At 41.1% G+C, this 18730-nt stretch overlaps 1 protein-coding gene across 1 annotated transcript in view; it reads left to right on the top strand.

The window, feature by feature from the left end:
• AGMO (alkylglycerol monooxygenase) overlaps window positions 1–18730 on the top strand; it is a 1424437-nt gene that overhangs the window by 768365 nt on the left and 637342 nt on the right. The window lies entirely within an intron of this gene.

Raw genomic sequence — 18730 nt, 5'->3', positions numbered from 1 at the left:
CTGTCCCACTCAGGGTCTTGTGTGACCCATTTTTCTTTGGGAGGGATCCCCCATTATTGAAAGAGAAGGCCTGCTTACCAGAATCCTCCAGGGATTTTTCTTTTTCAAAGGGGATAATTCTGAGTTCCTACACAAAGTGGGTTCTTCTTTGGCCTCTCCTACTTACCCTTTGGTCTTTGGGTTCTAATATTTTGTGAGTAGAAGAGACTCTTTCAGGCTGAGAGGTTTTTAGGGGTTCTGTCTGGGTGATAAATTAAGCTTCCTCTAGGGGTTGGCACCTCCCTTCAACCCAGGCCCCCTCCTCAGGAACCAGTGGTTTGTTGCAGATTTCCTCCTTTCATTTCCCCCCTGGGGCATCAGACCTGTGTGTTGGAGAATTGTGGGAAGGAGGGTTAGGTTGAGAGTTGGACTGAGCCCTCAGCATGTTCCCCAGATCATCGGTAAATTGCAGAATCTGTCGCTCCATTTGGTAGGGAGGTCTCAAGTCATACCTCTGGTGCTGCTGAAAATTGTATTGCCCATTCTCCCGGAGTAGCTCGAGTACTGGAAATTTCCCCCAGCATTTTCCAGCCTGCATCTCACTTCTCCCGGGTATAGAGATCTATTGTCCTGGAACCTGCGAGAGAAAGGAGGGTTGTCTGGAAGTTCTGGTTTGGCAGATATCTGGGTACAAAGTTCAGATTGGGAGGTGGAGGGATACTTATCTCCTGAGGGAAGTTCGGAGGTAAGTTTGCTGGGGCAGTACTTACCTGATTAGTCCCCCCCTTTGGCTGGGGGAGTGTATACATATACCAGGATTGGTTTAATACCCTTGTACCAAGGACCTATATAGGTAGCAGGGCCAGAGGGATCATTGTTCTGGGCCCCTGCCTGATTACCATTCAGTTGAGCTGGGTTGGGGGTTCCCTTCCTCCTTCCATTTTGCTTGTTGGTAGAAGGGTTATATTTAGGCCATCCATCTCCAGATCCATTGGAGGGGTAATTTTTACCTCTGCCACCTTCACAGGAGCAGGGGTGTTAAATGGTTTGGGGGGTTTTGGCTGTATTTCTTCTCTCAGCAGACTATTGGACCTCATAGATACTGTTGGCCTGTTCAATAACCCGATCCAGCTTTCTATACTTATAAAAGTCACCCACCAACTGAGGCATTATGTATTTGAGGAGCGCATGGAAATATGAAGTTATTAACTCCCTACCGTTGGTGCTCACCCGCCGGAATGTCTGAGCAAATGTGCGCTTTAGCTCCTGCACAAACTCCCTAGGCGCCTGATATTCCCCACACTGCAACTCATATGCAGCCTTATGGACTGCTTGTGGGTTCCTATGTGTTGAGAAATGTTTCATAAAGATCACCTTATAGGTGGACCGTTTATAATGATCCTGGTCCTCCAGTCCTGGTAAGAAACTGGAGTACTCGGGTGAGAAAGTCAATTTTGCAAATACTATACAATTCACATAATTTCCAATCTGGAATGATGCTATCATCTGCTCATACAGTTTCAGGTGCTCCCGCAGGAAGCTGTTTATGGCATTGATCTGTCTGATCGCGTCTTTAACAAAATCCTTTATCTGTTTCCCTGTATTTTTCTTCTTCTGCTCCAGAGTCAATTCACCTTTTACCTCCCAGCTGCTACTGGTACTCCCTTCCCTGTCTTCTAGGCACTCCCTATATCTGTCAGACTGGGAATATCTCCCAGAACCACAGGATGCCTCTCGTCTGAACCAAAGTGAACGCTTAGGGTAATTTGCTCTGGATTTCCTTTCAGGCCCAGGATAGAACCCAGTTTCCTCAACCCTCCAACCAAGGAGTTTGGAGAATTCTCCCCTTCCCCTGAAAATACAGGATTTTTTAGAATGCCCTTCCTAGGCTGAGGGTCTAGTGTTTCCCCTTCAGCAAAGCGGGCAAAGTGGTCTCTTTGTAGTCGCATCTTCCTCCAAGCTAACCCCCTGATTTTCTCCTCATAAGAGTTTTCATGGTCTGAAATACATACAGTATTATTCCTTCCTTCCCAGGAAATGCTGGTCCCGCCCCTTTCAGTTTTTTATTGTATAGATGAATATTCATCATTATCAGACAAGTACTGGCCTTCTGGATCAGTCGGGCTAAACCTGGGTAAGTCCCACTGCCCCATGTTCCCTTGTTCTTTGTCGGTGGCATACATAAGGTCAGTACCCATTTATACCTGGGAGGTTGTAAATGATGGGCCTGAAGTCCCTGATGGGATGGGAATCTCACCTTGATCAGTGGGCCTAGTCCCATATCCTGATTGGTCAGGGTGCCTCATGGCCTGTTAGTAATTCTTAATTGTGTTTGTGAGACTCTCACCCTGGCTTTTCTCTTTCATTATTTCCTGTTAGTATTCAGAGACCTGGCTTTTTAATTCTGACACTAAGGCCTGATTATTCCTATGCACCCTGTTCTGAGCTACTAACAAATCTTTTGTTTGCTGCACCTCATGCTGAAGTGATTCCTTCTCCCTCTAATAATAATAATAATAATAATAATAATAATAATAATAATAATAATAATTAATAATTTGGCATTTATATAGCGCTACAAACCCTCAGGTATCTGAGCGCTACTTATTATTACCCACGGTGTGTGGTGCTCATTTATCAAGCTCGGCCCCGCCGGGATTCGAACCTGCACTAGCAGACTCTGCACTGATGTCAAAGAGAGCGCTCTACTCGCTGTGCCACTCGACCGACGCCTCTGTGAGCCGTGTATGCTGAATGCATATTCAAAGTGTTTTTCCTTCAGGAGAATAATCTCTTTCTCTTTTTCATTCCTACAGTTTGATGCCTTGGATAGTTCAGTTTCTATTTGTCTCACATTCCTTTCTTATCTAATTCTGGACAGTCTGGGAGAACCTGACTGTTACTTTTCTACCTCAATTTCCAAATGATTTATCCTTTGTAATCGGATGCGGTTATTCTGAATCAAGAAGTCTTTTTCATGAATCAGCTAGATCCTCTGTTGTTTTAGAGTACTTATACCGTGGTGCATTTCATAAAACCCCTTTTGTGAGTCCATTTGTTTAATGATAAACTGACTATTTTCCCTTTCTAAGGTCTTGATTTGTAGCTTGAGGACCATGTCATCTAACAATCCTCTATTATGACCAATTTAGTCATCCAATTGGCATTGAAGGCGGTTTATGGTATCTGCACCCTCAGTGCAGTGAACTCTATCTCTTTCCCTGCACTGGCTTGATGATGTGTTTTCAGACAATTTTTGATTAATTGAACAAGATCCTGGGCCTGTGACAGGTCTCCATCCTGATTCATCCTGCAAGTCTCACTATTTTGCCAACTCTCTTCCATTAAAAGCACATGAAAAAATAACTGAGCAGTTAGACAAGCCTTTTTTTATAAATTCTTCACAAGCATTCTAGGTCATGTAAAATGGCTCTAGTGTTGAGTGCAACATTCCACCATCAAGCCAGATATCATTGCTTACCGAGGTAACCTCCCGTACAATTCTGGTTTGCCTGTTTCCAGCCCCATCCTCAACCAATTCTCACTTTAGAAATAATTTAGCTAGTAGATGCTCACAGACTTCACCAATCACTTTCACAATGGCTTTTTGCACCTTAGTAAAACGTTCTTTATGCAGGGGCAAAAATCACATTGTTCCTGCTTGATTTACTCACAAAAATCAATTCTTACACATCTTACATTTTCACCTATAGACCTCCCTGGAACTCAGGGTCAAGTCCTTGTGGCACTTTAACAAAACAAATATGACATTCCCTCCACCTTAATGCAATTGCATCAAAATTAGTCTGTCATAATGTACTTTGTCATGAGTTGGAAATAGCTATTTACATCCCAGTCATGAGCCATCCATGTGTAATGGTTTAGTGAGAACAGGATATGTGGTACAGAGTAAGGGGGTCCTCTTTTTTCAGGTGCTGTGTGGAGGAGGACAATTAAAACTAGTATACTCAGAAATCCACAAAAACAGCTTCCCACCTTCACATGTACTGGGTCAGATAGCTCACAAATATCACAAAATCAATGTCATCATATATTTAGACAGAGATACTTAAAGTTCAAATATTTTAATCGATATACAAAACATTACATTCTAAAATATAAATCACAATAAAAACCATAATTCGACATTGACAATGTCCTTGCTGGGTGTGGGTAATGACACCCAAATTAACTAAGTCAATTCTAATGATCACAAAATTTTTGTGAGGTTAGTAGGGAAGTGAGGGAAAGGTCTAGGTAGATCGATAAACCCTCTTCTTTTTATATGGTTTTCCTTGACTCAGTCAACACTAAACTGTGTTTCTAGGTCCCAGAGCTCAGACTGTATGCAACCGACCCAATCTGGTTGACAACGTCTGATGGACACTGTTTAGTGGCACAGATAAGTTACAGATGGCACATTGTATGGGAATCTTCTAGTCTTGACAATCTAAAAGAACCAAAACGAGTTTGTGTTGGTGACACTATACATTTTAAAATCATGGAGCACTTTGTATCAATATATGGTCTTTGTGGCTATCATCACGGACCTTTCAATTTCTTTCACGGTGTGTGAGGCATCATCTAGAGTAAAGATGACGATATTTCTTCATTCATTGGTGCTCAATACCAACTGCAATCTGGCTATAAACAGGAAACAGTTTAGGAGTAAATATCTGCTGTTTCCGCTGATTTCTTTTGAATTATTTCACCTTGATGGTACTACTTTATTTTAGCTTATCAAAATAGAGGCTCATTCATTTCGTAAACTTAATCTCCATAACAGAATGTTTACAATGTCAATAGGCAGTGTCTTAAAAAAGATTGTGCAATTGCCTTATAGGTAAACACGACTAGCTTCTTCAGAGGTTTTTAAAAAAATAATTGCATTGGTTTCTAGGTGATTACCTTTACGCCAATCGTTCGTAGCTGTCTCAATGTTTTTATTTTTTCTTCCTGTGATGTACAATTGGGAATACAAGATATGTCCAAGATAAAACTTTAGGCTTGTGAACTATATAACGGACAATTCATGATGATTGTGATGACAACAGTAAGTGCTGTGCATTCAGAAACATACTTAATATGCTAAAGTCGTGGTGCGGAAATACATCACTTCAGCGTTCCAAACAGCTCCCAAACCATAAGCGTGCAAAGTTGTGTTTACTGCTCTTATTCATTGTGAGCCACTATACTGTTAACAGTAATAGGAGACTGGCTCAGTCATGACGCCATCTTGGGTGTACTACTAGTTTGTAGTATTGTAAATTACTACAGAGGCTAGTGTAAATTGTTACAGTTACAAATGTCCGATAAATGTGATAGCATTCCTTTATTACCTAGACAAACTCCGGGCACTCATTAACTTGATGACTTATATTGAGTGTCCACAAGGGTTCAATCTTGTTTGTTCAAAATGAAATCTCAATGAGACAAATGAAATGGATCGGTAGCAAAGGTTTTGAGCTGTATATGTGTATCGCATCACTTAGCTATCATTGTCTCATCTCATAGCGCTACACAATATTAAAAAGGCAATGTCCTGCAAACTGAGAATATAAGTAAGGTTGCGCTATTTCATAATAGTACAATTAAAGCTGTTACATATATAATGTAATGCAGGGCATCAGGAAGAACTCTATTGTTCATAGATGTTACAAAATTAATTCAATTCCCTTATGCTGCACCCTGCTTATTGAATGATGTAAAGGTCATTTATGAATGAACAAATTCCATTCCATCAAAACGTTGAGCCCAGCCTGGACCGTATTTAAATCATAAATCCATTTTTGTTCTAGTTGTTTTAAATTCAAATCCCGATTACCACCTCAAGGGTGAGCTGTAATTGTTTGAATTACAAACCATTTTATGTCTTCTTCGTGTGTTTAGCATTCACAAAATGTGCTACCAGTGGTTTATCAGCAACATCATTTTTTAAACAAGAGCAATGTTCGCAAATTCTCTGTTTTATTGGTCTTTTTGTTTTGCCAATATATAGTAATCCACACAGGCATTTAATCCTGTATATTGCCGAATGTGTATTACAGTTGGTAAACCTTTTAAGTTGCCATTTATGACCATTAAGGTCAACTGTTTTAAAATTGCTAGTGAGGTGACAAACGGAACTATTTCCGCATTTAAAATGCCCGGACACTGGGGGCAGGTGCCATAGATTGGTTTGTCTATAATTGTGCATCTGTTCTTTAACTTTATACGTATGCACCAATTTATCCCGTAAATTTGGGATCCTCTTGAATGCAAAACAAGGTTTATTCAAAGTAAAATCTTCAGTTTGTATCATCCCCCAGTTTTTAAGAATACATCTGCGAAGATCATTGCTGATCAGTGAATAGGTGGACACACAGGTTATTTTGTCTTCTTGTACCTTCAGTTGTTTTTAAGGCATTGTTCTCTACTGACATTGTGAGTGTGTTTCATAGATCTGCGGATGGTGTGGGCCAGGTAACCACGCTATTTTAATCTCAGAGTAACATTTTTACTGTTACTGTCAAAATCCTCTTTTGTGCTACAATTGTGTCTAATACGCAAACATTTCCCATAGGGCAAATTCTCCCATAGATATTGAGAATGAAAGCTGTTAAATAGTAGCAGTGTGTCCTTATCAGTTGTTTTTTTATAGTAGGTGGTACTGAGTCGATTTAAAGGTGCCCTATTCATTTCCAGAGGCAAGAAAGCTATTTTTTCTGTGTGGAAAGTCATGGTGGACTAGGATTGGACAGTTACTGTTCTCTCTCCTCCCCACTGCAGCCCATCACTACAGATTTGTAAAGAGTCTGGAGCAGACATAAGGCAGTGTAATTTACAAGTTGTTCTTATGTCAATTTTTAGCAAAAACTATTTATGTGGCAACACTTCATAAGTTTAGAAATAGCTCCCGTGATATACATATTTTCTGATTCAAGTAATCATGGGGAATTGAATAAGGGGTCAGCCAGGTCTACAACATGTTGCACGGCCATCTGGCAATTTCCTGCAATTTCCGTAAAAAGCATAACAGTTATGAATATGTAATTTGTTACCCATATTCCTAATATTATCCTCACCCATTCACCAACCACATTTGAAACATTTTCAGATCAGCCAGAAACACATCTTAGATGGCCATTATAATTCCCTTACTTGTAGGTGCATGGATTTGATGTCTCCAAAATCGTCTGAAAATTACCTAAAAAAAGGGAACATAAATGAAGAAAATCTTCCTTATGTTTGCTGGGAGAAAGGCCTAAATGATAATAGCCATTTTAAATGAATAGTACATCTTCATGTGGGACAAAAGCTTTTTTTATTATTTTCTTTGAAGTTTTAAGTTTCAGCCTCCTTCCTTGTATCCCCCATGTTCACATATTATGGGCATGCTACAGCCAAGAGAAATTGTCCTGTAGTATCTGCCTTCAGGGCCAGTAAGTTTGGGGAACACAGGGGATTCCACACCTTTAGCAGGACACGTTATTGCAGTTTGTAATTAGCTGGGGGATGTAAAATCCAGACTGGTAGTGGGGGATTTCTTTGGGAAGTAGTCCACATTCAGCGCTAGGGCTTAGAGACACTTTTTCATGAAAACAAAGTGGCTTTCCCTTTCAAATGTCTGCTGGTATTTTGCATGCAAAACATAATATACATTACTTGTTGTCAACACGCACCATGTCTTTTCGCTGACATTTTTCTGTTAGCACTGGTGCATTCACATTTAAACTGCAAAGACATGTTGGAATCAGTGTTGAAAAATGCTGCTTTTCATGTGAAAGGGAACTTCAGTTTGGGGACTTTCAATGCACCCACATGGGGTGGCAGCCAGTAGCTAGGGTTGCAGCACCTAGTTACGGCCCATGGAAAGAGGGGGAACATTTACCAGCCCAAGTTGAGCAACCACTCATTACCAGCCCAATTAAGGAGGGTGAGAGGGCAACCAGTACAAGCTCAGTGTAGGAGAGATGAGGGGGCGCCTAGCAATAGACAAAATGAGCACGGGGAGGGTTAAAACGAGTGGTGAGACAGATGTAGCCACGGTAGAAGGGTGAGGCGGCACCTAGAATCATAGCAAGAGGGAACTAGGCATTATAATGGAAGAGCATAAAAAAAAATAGCCGGGTTCAGTGCTCCAGATAAGATTTCCAGGTGAGAGTATTTTACTCTCCATTTTCATAATTGGAGCGTAAATGCAATTTCAAGAGAGTAAACATGAGTTTTCTGCTTAATAAGAGAGTAAAAAGTACAACATCTAATAGGTGCATAAAGTTAAAACTATAGGAAAATGTTAGAAACAAAACAGTATCATGCAACAGAGGGTCGCGCCATTGGATCCAATAAAGTACCTGATAGAGGGGACCTCATTCCTCATGGCTGTGCTTGGTGTCCAGCAAGCGCTTTGCTGTGCCTTGCAGTGTTCATGAATATAAAGGGAATGTGGTTTATTTTGTCTTGTTGGGAGTCAAGTGCATGACTTGGTCTCCTAGCGCTGGTGCCCTGCTGGTCATGATTGCATGCTGTGAGAAAGTAGTTGACTAAATGAATGACGCCTCAGTGAATTTGGATGGGTGATGATGCATGAGTGTTCTGAAATAGCCAGTTACGACCCCGAGCTCATAAGCCTGAGGATGGCTGGAGGGTGTGCTCCCGATTACATGTACCTGAAAAATAACTTGTACTTGTGACATTATGTACAATACAGTCTTTCTTACCTGCTAGCTCTCTGCCTCTTCATGCTGCATCTGAGCAGGATGCCCCAAGCTTACAGAACACACTTCTTGGCCAGGAACAGATGCATGTTGTAATACGATAATGCTACATATAACATCATAATCACAGGGCACATCCTAAAGAATAAGTACATGACTAATTAGACTATGGAATGCACAAAAGCACACAGTTATGCCATAGAACATAATTCCGAGAAAGCCACTGCAAGCCCATTTAAATACATGGATGTGGTAATTTGTGGTGTTTCATACAGCTTGCTGTTACATAGGATTAGTTTAAATCTGCAGTTCAGCTGAACAAATGTTTTTTTTTCACCCATTGAACAAGCGTCCATCATGGAAATGCAGTAGGCAGCTCTGAAATGCTTTTTATTTGTCTTATGTTTTTGTTTTCTTAAATGCTGAGTAATCAACTGGTGGCTACTTGGGATTTTGATTTTGGGTCAGAGATGCAGATCTGCAGGTATAGTAACAAGTGCATTGAATGAGACCTGGTTGGGGTTCTGAGTCCCCTCATTAAAGATAGTGAGAGTCTCTGGCCACTCTCATCTATTCCTGATGTGTAAGCTGTCCACCTCAAAGAACAGTTTGTGGGGCCACAGTAAAATACGCAAGGGATCTATCTGCAGGTTGGCTAGAAACTATGTTCTAGGCGCAATTTATTTTGCTGCCAGGCACACAGCAGGGTGCCAGAAAAGGCCATGAAGGCAACACCTGACCATCTGGTGGGAGCTGTGAAAATATACATATGGAGAATGCACTGTGACTGTGAGCAGATGACACTTTGGAAGCATGGACAGAGGTGGATTAATGAACTTTTAAAGTGATATGCTTGTGTGGTTTGGATTAATGTGCAAGACACAAATCCCTAAGCCATTAATAGTAAATGGGAAGACATGAGATGTATGTGAAGTGGAATACAAAGGTATGTTTTGGATGGGGCTTGTTGTGTACAGCATATGTTAATGCAGACATACGATATATGTTCCTTTGAAGCAAGTAGTGGAATAGTTGGAAAGGATTGCAGACTTTCGGAGGAGCATCATGCATGTGTCAGTGAAGCATTACTACCACCTGCAAGCTGTGTGTACAGTTGTCCCTGTTTACTGGAGCTGCTGGCTGGTCTTGTGCTAGCCCTTGTATGTTGGTACCAAGGCATGTATCGCAATCTGCCCAACCCCTAGGGCCAGATACCCAGCGGCCTCTCGAGCAAAGAACACAAATACCATTTGCGGGTTACCTGGGGAGAAAATACCAAAACACTGTGACCAAAACACTATGCAGCCCCATTAGCCTTAGGTGGGTGGGGTAAGAGGAAAAGTTGATGGCAAGAACGGTTGAGGGGGAAGAATAGTGTTCTGCCTGCAAGGCTTTTATCCATGGCTGTCAAAGTTTCAGATGTGTGACGCTTCGAGTGAACCGATCTCGGTGTTTCAACAATCAAAATGCCTTCCAACTACTTCCCACCTCTGGTCCTTAAGTTTATCTCTTCCTCAAAGCATGTCATAGAAAACAGCTGTAGTGCCAACTAGCTGAAGTGCCTTGCTATCACCCACCAGTCTCTTAGAGCAAACCCATCATGTTCCTTACCCATAATGCTGCTTTCCAACAATGCTGCTCTAAAACACTTGTGTACAAGCGTGATACAAATAAAATATCAATATCCAACCGTCCCCTCATACACTGTATCCTAATCCCCTTTTTATCAAAGTAAACCTTTCTGACTTCCCCAAGATGTACCTCTCAAGTGACAACGTATTCTGATGGTCCTAGCCTCAACCCTGTTTAGACAGACAGCTGGTTTCTTGCTGTGGTCTTATAAATGATTCATCCAGTCCACGTCATTTGAACTTGAAGTTCAAGATGAGCCTGTTCATCAAGGTGAGCGTTACTGCCTTGCCCCCGACAAACTGAGAGCAATTTGTATATGGCTGCTTCTTATCCCCCTCGGAAAGTTATCTGTTCAGCTCTCTGCTGTCTCACCGTTCCTTCTCTTATGGGGTCCTGCCAACCCCTCTCTCTGCTACAGTTGCTCACCATCTTCCCCTTCTCTGTACCCCTCCATTCTTTAGATGGCTACTTTGCTCATTCCAGTTTCCCCTTGCGATCAGTACTTGTTCACAGCTCCTGCCCAGCCTTCTCTTTTCTAGCGCGGCGCCACATTCCATTTTTCACAGTGCTTTGTCTCATAGGTCAAAACCAACCCTCATTTTCATTCTAAAAAGGACCCTTAAAAAAAAGTGGGTTTTCTAAAGGAATAGTAAGTAAGGCTGGTAATAAAATGATAGCAACTTGCACTAAGAAACGTTCAAAACTCTGCTCCATTCTGTTCCACATTGGTGCTTTCTTCCAGTGCCCTCACGCTTTAATCAGAGGCGTGCTCTCCTTTAAGTGGACAGTTTCTGCACTTAGACATTATCCGTTTGAGATGATAGTACAAAATATTAACACTGTATGGGAAGTAATAATCAATATTAAATAAGTTATAAGCCCAATTAATATGGTGACAGAAAAGTAAAATGTATGAGTGAGCCAATGGCTTGTCCTTTAATGATGATTTTATAACTACTGCCTAGCTAGTCAAAAGAAATTACATCTTTGGCAATCCGTCTGTGTGTGTGGTTAGCTGTGGATGGATACTCACTTTTCTGAGAATGTCACTACTGCAGCCAGGTGGCTCTATGGCACGTCTACACAGCAGTGCCATTTGGACATGTACATCTTAGTGTTTTTCCAGGCAATCGTTGTGTGGCAAATGGAAATGTGATGGCTTCCTGAAATGTGTGCCCTTAGCTGGTACTCATTTGCCTTTACTTCCTTGTGGGGCTTGTGCCCCACATTTGAATCTAGTGCAGCCAAAAGGAAAACAAGTAAACAACTCAAAGCTGCCTCCTATAGTACTTTTAAAGCTGAACAGAATGGGCTCCCCGCTGGAAGCTCCACTTTCATTTTGAGCGTAAATCACACATAAAACACATGTGTAGTCCACATACAATGCTCTAACTGTAAAACAGTATATGCCATTAATGGAGAAGCACTGCCGGCTTGCTACACATGTAGAACTGAGCTGGGCAACTTGTACTTGCCTGCTCAGTGCTTGGAAAAGAAATTGCACCACCCATCGCTGCTGTCAACAGCAAAAGAAACAATCTTGGCTTCAGGGCTCAAGACGAGGGTACACAATGTCCACCCATTTTTTCAGATGTTGGACCCTTGTTATGTAGTCACTCTAGTCATGGCTACGCAGTATGTAGAATGTTCCGTGTATGGTTCTGGAATGTAGTCATTCCAGAACCATCTTTGTATGTATCCTCCCCGGCGGCGTTAGGCTCTGGGGGCTTTAACATTAAATCCTGTTCAAGTAGCAATCTGTGCATCTTCATTATTTACTACATTTGATGACAAGCAGCTTTCCTGTATAAATAGCCCCTGGAGTTACGATCGGTGCATATGAGCCGCACAGCCGCGGCCTTCAAGGAAAGAAAGAGAGTAAGGATCCGGTCACCGTGTCACACGACACTACGAGGTGAGAGAGGGCTGGAGAGACAAGGCATTCCCTCAGATCACATGTAGAGGAGCGCCGGGGAGCTGCCCACATTTAATATTCAAAAAAGGGGACAATAGGCTGTGATACGCAGCTCTAACATTCCGTGAGTGCACAGCATCATTCAAGTGTCAACATACTCCAGCAACGGCAATTTCGCTAGAAAAAAGCACCCTAAGGCGTGCCATAACATGATGGCCATTTTCTAAACAACAATGTTTCAGCTTGATGTAACCATAACCATGCTATGGAACAAAAGCAAGCAGTAAAAAGACATGAGGATGCAAAACCACATCTATCATTAAGAATAGTGACTCCGAACAACAATAGTGAAACTAACAAGCAAAGACACATGTCAAGTTTGCACACACATGCCTTTCAGAAACAAGAGTTAAGTCAAGAAAGTGATTTATTTTTTCAAGTGAGGAAAAAAATATATTTTTCAAAGACATCCTTCAAGAAAATTCAAACCAACAGTCTCTGATTACAATTGACATTTTAATTAACTATAACACAAAGCCAACAACAAAAAGAAATAAAATAACAACAAAACTGTCAAACAAAACATTATGCAGCATGTTACAGCACCGATGCAGTTTCTCCTTCTTCCTGGCAACCCCACGTGCCCATGGGAGCAATGGGTTGACGGATTCCAAGTATATTTGAGGGCTGTGGGGAGCAGCAAATTCAACGATGACCTCAAGGAAGCCACTCTACTAAACTGTATAGGGGCAGAGGCTTTAAGGATTTTCAGGGCGCTCCCTGATTTAGATGGAACAGAAAGTGGTTCTGGGGACAACAATCGCAAATTTCAGTGTACATTAGGGAAGCTAGCTAAATGTTTTGGAAAAAAAACAATGTTGTTTTGGAAAGATACATATTTTTTTCGAGATGTCAACTGAAAAGAGAATCAATAGATGCTTATATTGCAGCGTTGAGAGGAGTCATGTCCACAAGCAGATTTACTGAAATTGGTGAGGAATATCTAAGGGATCAACTAGTGCTAAATGTGGCTGATTCACGCACACAACAGAGATTGTGGCAAACTAAAGATCCATCTCTAGAACAAGCAGTAGAGATTGCCAAGACTATGGAACTCGGTGATCGCTGCATGAAGGAAAGGTTTGACAAAAATGAAGTTAAAGAAATCAAAATGATCCAAGAGGAAGTAAAATATTACACTGATGAATCTTTGGTTGCAATGGTAAGGAGAATGTCCACTAACACCAGAGCTAACTCAAGAAGAGGCATAGAGACGAGATACAGGAACCAAAACCAAAGACGTTGTCAAAAAATGTGGCTGGTATCAACACAATGATACAGAGAAAGAATGCCCTGCTGCAGCTGTGGAATGTTACAAGTGTGGTCACACAGGTGGTCATTTCGCTAAGGTGTGCAAGAATATTCGAGGAAGAGGAAGAAGATTTAACAGGTATCCCTTCAACAGACCGCCAAGAAACACAGTAAGAGTGGTTTAAGATAATCCAGGACCTGATAACATGCTAACCATCAACAGTGAAAACACACAACAGGTACACTTACTCACTTTCACAGCAGTAGAAGTTAATAAAGGTCTTTGGGTAAATATGGAAATAAACAGAATATCAATGCCTATCATGGTAGACACTGGGTCTCCTTATACCATGGTTAATGTCAGAACTTGTGTTGAAGTGTTGTCAGGCAACATGCAAAAAATACAATGTACATGAGTAAGAGCGACAGGGTATGGTAAAACCCCATCGAGATCATTGGATGTACCTGGGTGAAGTTGTGTTTCTGCAACAGAAAAACATATTGTAGACTATATATAGCAAAACATGGTTTCTCTGTAGTAGGATAGGAAGAACAAGCTGCTCTACATGTCAGGATTCATCCTGGGGAAGAAGTTCCCATTTTGAGTGTGCTAAAGGACAATAACGATATTAAAGCTACACTTGCAAAGTAATTCCCCATGGTATTCAATGGAAAAGTTGGACTTCTGGAAGGGTTCCAACACAAGATAATTCTTAAGAAAGGGGCAATATCTATTGCACATAAGGTAAGGAGTGTTCCCATTGGCACAAAGGAAGCACTTAAAAGGGAATTTTCTCAATTAGTTGAGCAAAACATAATTGAACCAATAGAAAGTTCAGAATGGTTAGCCCCTATAGTGTTGGTAAATAAATCAGACAAGACCATAAGGATGTGTGTAGATCTTAGAGATCTTAATAAAAACATCTGGGTAGACAGACATCCTCTTCCAAATATAGGAGAATTGCTAACAACCATGAAGCCGGACAAGTTTTTCAGCACCCTGGATCTATCCTCGGCTTACCACCAGATAGCATTAAAGGGAGAATCTAAGCACTTAACATCATTTGTCACTTCTTTTGGTGCGTTCATGTTTAAGAGAATGCCTTTTGGCCTTGCTTCAGCTGTGGCAGTGTTCCAAAGGTTGATGTCAATTCTATTTGGGGGCATTGAAGGAGTACATTGCTTCCAAGATGATATCTTAATTTCAGCAAACATGGAAGAGCAGCATGATGTGAAATTAATGGGAGTGCTGCAAATAATTTAAAAGAGTGGTCTCACTTTGAAACTAGAAAAGCGTCAAATCAAATGTGATAAAGTGTCATATTTGGGTCATTCTATCAATGCTAATGGCGTCAGTCCCAAAAAAGAGTTGATGGACACTATATTGGGCATCACTGAACCAGAAAACAAGGACCAAATAAGAAGTTTTTTTGGGCATGACAGAGTACTACTCTAAATTTGTGAATGATTTCACCAACAAAACTAAAAACATGAGAGAATTTATGAAGAAATCTGTGAAATTTGTATGGTCAAAGGAGTTTAAAAGTTAATTTGAACAGATAAAAGCCACAATTAATATGGCGCTGACACTATGGATGTTTGCTTGTAAGGCCAAAACCATAATCTTAGTTTATGGCAGTAAAATTGGTTTAGGACGAGTATTAGAGCAGCAGCAAGAGAAGGGATTAATTACAATCGCATTTGCATCCAGAGTTTAAAGAGATGCGGAATTGAACTACTCCACAATAGAGAGAGAAGCCTCAGGTGTAAAGTAGATATTGGAACACTCTAGCAACCTTGTGTGGGGATTACCCATTCTTCTCAAGACTGATCATAAGCCACTGGTACACGTATTGCAATCAAAAACACCACATTTGATATCACCAAGGATCAGACGTTGGATTTTAGACACAATGCAGTACAACATCTGTATTTGTTATACTCCAGGCAAATTAAATGTGGTGGCTGACTGTCTATCCAGGTTGCCTTGGGATAGTGCAGATATTAATGCCAAACTTTAGAAAGAGTAAGAATGTGATGACATTATTGCTACCATAAACCCTGGCGTGACTAAAGATGAATGGAAGAGTTTAGCTGATGCCATTGGCCAGAGTCCATGGACAGCGATTGGGAAAATTATGAAAAAAGCTTGGGAGGTTATGCTCAAATCAAAGAAGAATTGTGGATGGATTCAGAACACATTTATAGAGGAGATCGAGTCATACCTCCAGTGAAACTGAGGAATAAGATAATCGCTTTGGCCCATGAGGGACATTTGGGGTGAAATGTGACCAAGAGAAGAGTAAGGAGCAATTACTGGTGGCCTGGCAAATGGAGGGATGTTGAAGAAAGTGTCAGGAACTGTGTTGCATGTGCGACCAGTGATAAGGTGAAGAATGTGAGAAACACACCGTTACAACAGGTAGAAATTCCCGACAGAGTGTGGTCCAAATTAGCGATTGACATCATGGGACCATATGAAAATCTAGAAACCGTCAAGATATACATTGTAGTTCTGGTGGACTACACCTAGAAGTGGGTTGAGTGGGGAGTTGTAGAAGGGACTGTCACCACTGGGAACATTTTGAACTTTCTGAGTGAGATTTTCAATAGAGAAAGGAACTCCAAAGAGATAGTTTCAGATAACGGCTCCCAGTTTACCTCTCTAGAATTCCAGATGTTTTTGAAGGAAAGAGTGATTGAACACATACCAACATCACCTTACCATCCTATAGCTAATGGTTTAGTCGCGAGAATGAACACATTTGTGAAAGGTGTTATTCAATTAGCTGAAGCCAACTCACTTCCATGGAGAGAGGCACTTAAGGAAGCTATTTGCACATATAGAACAACTCCACATTCCACCACTGATGTGGAACCATTTACTATGATGCGGGGTAGACTGGCATCCAATCGGTTGAGACCTGCTTGGATGTTCAAAGATAATAGTAATGTGCTTCTGGACATGCAACAGATTATAAAGAGGGTGAGAGAAAGCAGGTCAAGTACAAGAGATACTATGATAACAGAAATGGAGTGAGAGAGACAAATATCAAAGAAGGTGATTGGGTTTGTATCAAGGAACCAAAGAAAACTTTGAAAGGTGAATCCAGTTTTAGATCACCACAGAGAGTACATAGTTGTACTGGCAAATCAGTCATTTTGGAAGACTGCAAGGTATGGTCTTGTGATGACATTGTGAGAGTGCAATAGGATGCCAATAAGCCAAGCAACAGCAGGATACAAAATAATGCCAATGGTCTCAGTACCAGTAAGCATGATAAACATGCGGCAATGGACCATACTGATGATGGAACACAAAGTAGAGACTGTAACAGAAGAGATAATGGAGCAAAGCCTGGCAATTAAGTCACTAAAGGTGTATTATCCAAAAGAAACCGCATTCAGAATTTCAACAGTGACTATGTTTATTACTAATGATGTTACCACCCGCCGTTGTATCCTTTGCAAAAAAAAAAAAAATAAGAATAATTTTTCATCCTGTTATTTATTTTTCTTTTTTTTTTTTATTTTGTTTTACATCATTTTTTTCTCTGCTGTGTGTTTTCGGTCTGCATTCTTTTGTTCATTCTGTTAATCAATATAAGGGGGGGTTGATATGTAGTCACTCTAGTCATGGCTATGCAGCATGTAGAATGTACCGTGTATGGTTCTGGAATGTAGTTATTCCAGAACCATCTTTGTATGTATCCTCCCCGGCGGCGTTAGGCTCTGGGGGCTCTAACATTAACTCCTGTTCAAGTAGCAATCTGTGCATCCCTCTTTGAATTCATATGACTTAAAGCTGACCATCAGGGATCGAACTGCAGTAGTCAGGTTTGTAGGCCGGACACTTCACAACTGCACTATAAAACCTGAATAACCTGCTAAAACATAACAAAAAACTAAAGGTGAAATGTTCCATTTCGGTACTGCAAGTTCCAGGGGAAACATTTGAATTGGTTCTTGGAGTTTAAAACATGCACACCTTTTAATGTTTTTTAATATCCTCTCTTGGTTTTGTGTGTGCGTTGATTTTATGAAAAGCACATGCCATTCGTTCTGTGTAATTTGGATGGTTATTCAAAGTCAATTTAATGAAATCTGCATATTTCACCTTAATATGCTCATTTCTGTCGAGGCCACATCTCATTGCGTTTGTTGATGAGTCCCCACAGTTTTATTTTTAGGACTTGACCCCTGCTTGGCATACCCTTGGCATACCCTCTTATGTTACCTGCCAGGTCTGAATCTTGAAATTGGCCCGACTTGTGCAAAAATGTATTTCACTGTAGGCGCCCACTGCAGAGGCACATGTTTTTGTAACTAAGCGTTGTGTGCAGTGTAGCTGGCATTTTGGTACATTTGTGTTAAGGTCACATTTAGAGATTTTTGTTCAAGGCCATGCCACGTTCTCTGCAACCTGCCTGAATCATCACTCTCAAATATATGACACTGCAAAGTCTTCAAACAAGGCTTGCATTTGCTGAAGTGTTTCAGTGCCATCTACAGGAGAAAAGTTGCTGGGAATTCACAAGCAACTGCTGTGATTAACTAGCGTAAATCATATGCAAGAAAAAAAATAATTATGCAATTTCCACAAGATTTTACTGCGTAAAAAGTCCCATATGCATCTTATCTGGAGGGCTGGCTGGGTTACTAATAACTGAAATGTTGGGAAACACATAGGAAGCTATGAATCCAGAACTAATCAGATAAGTCTCTTATTGAGATGCCAGAGGAGGGTACAGTATACAGCCAGTTTTCCAAAATATTTTCTGAAGAGAAGGAAGGGTGGGCCTGGCAAGGAACCAAACAATCTTGCCCTTGCCCATTAGCAATTTGCCAGACAAACTAGGGAAGGACACCCAAGTGCCAATGATCATCATGGTTCATGAACCATACTAAATTCTAGGGCGACCCAGTTGTGTTCATGATATAGGGTATCAATGGAATATCCTGATACACCTCCACTCAGGTAGTGGGCTGCATGACAAAAGGGTCTGGGGGCACCTCTTATCTTTCCATCAGATGCTTCTCAGGGTTCTCCTGGAGGTTGAACATGCGGCTTGAGCATTACGTTTGATTTTCTGGTCATGCGATTTTATATTATTGTCGGGCCATATAACATTTGCATGTTTGCAGTAGGAGAGCATGCTTGAGGTGCTAATCCATATTTACATGTGGTTATGCCCCT

Source organism: Ambystoma mexicanum, chromosome 2q, assembly GCF_040938575.1.
Source record: "Ambystoma mexicanum isolate Mex_15411 chromosome 2q, UKY_AmexF1_1, whole genome shotgun sequence".
Classification (NCBI taxonomy): Eukaryota; Metazoa; Chordata; class Amphibia; order Caudata; family Ambystomatidae; genus Ambystoma; species Ambystoma mexicanum.
Note: the sequence above shows the minus strand (reverse complement) of the source record. Positions and strands in the feature narration are given on the sequence as shown.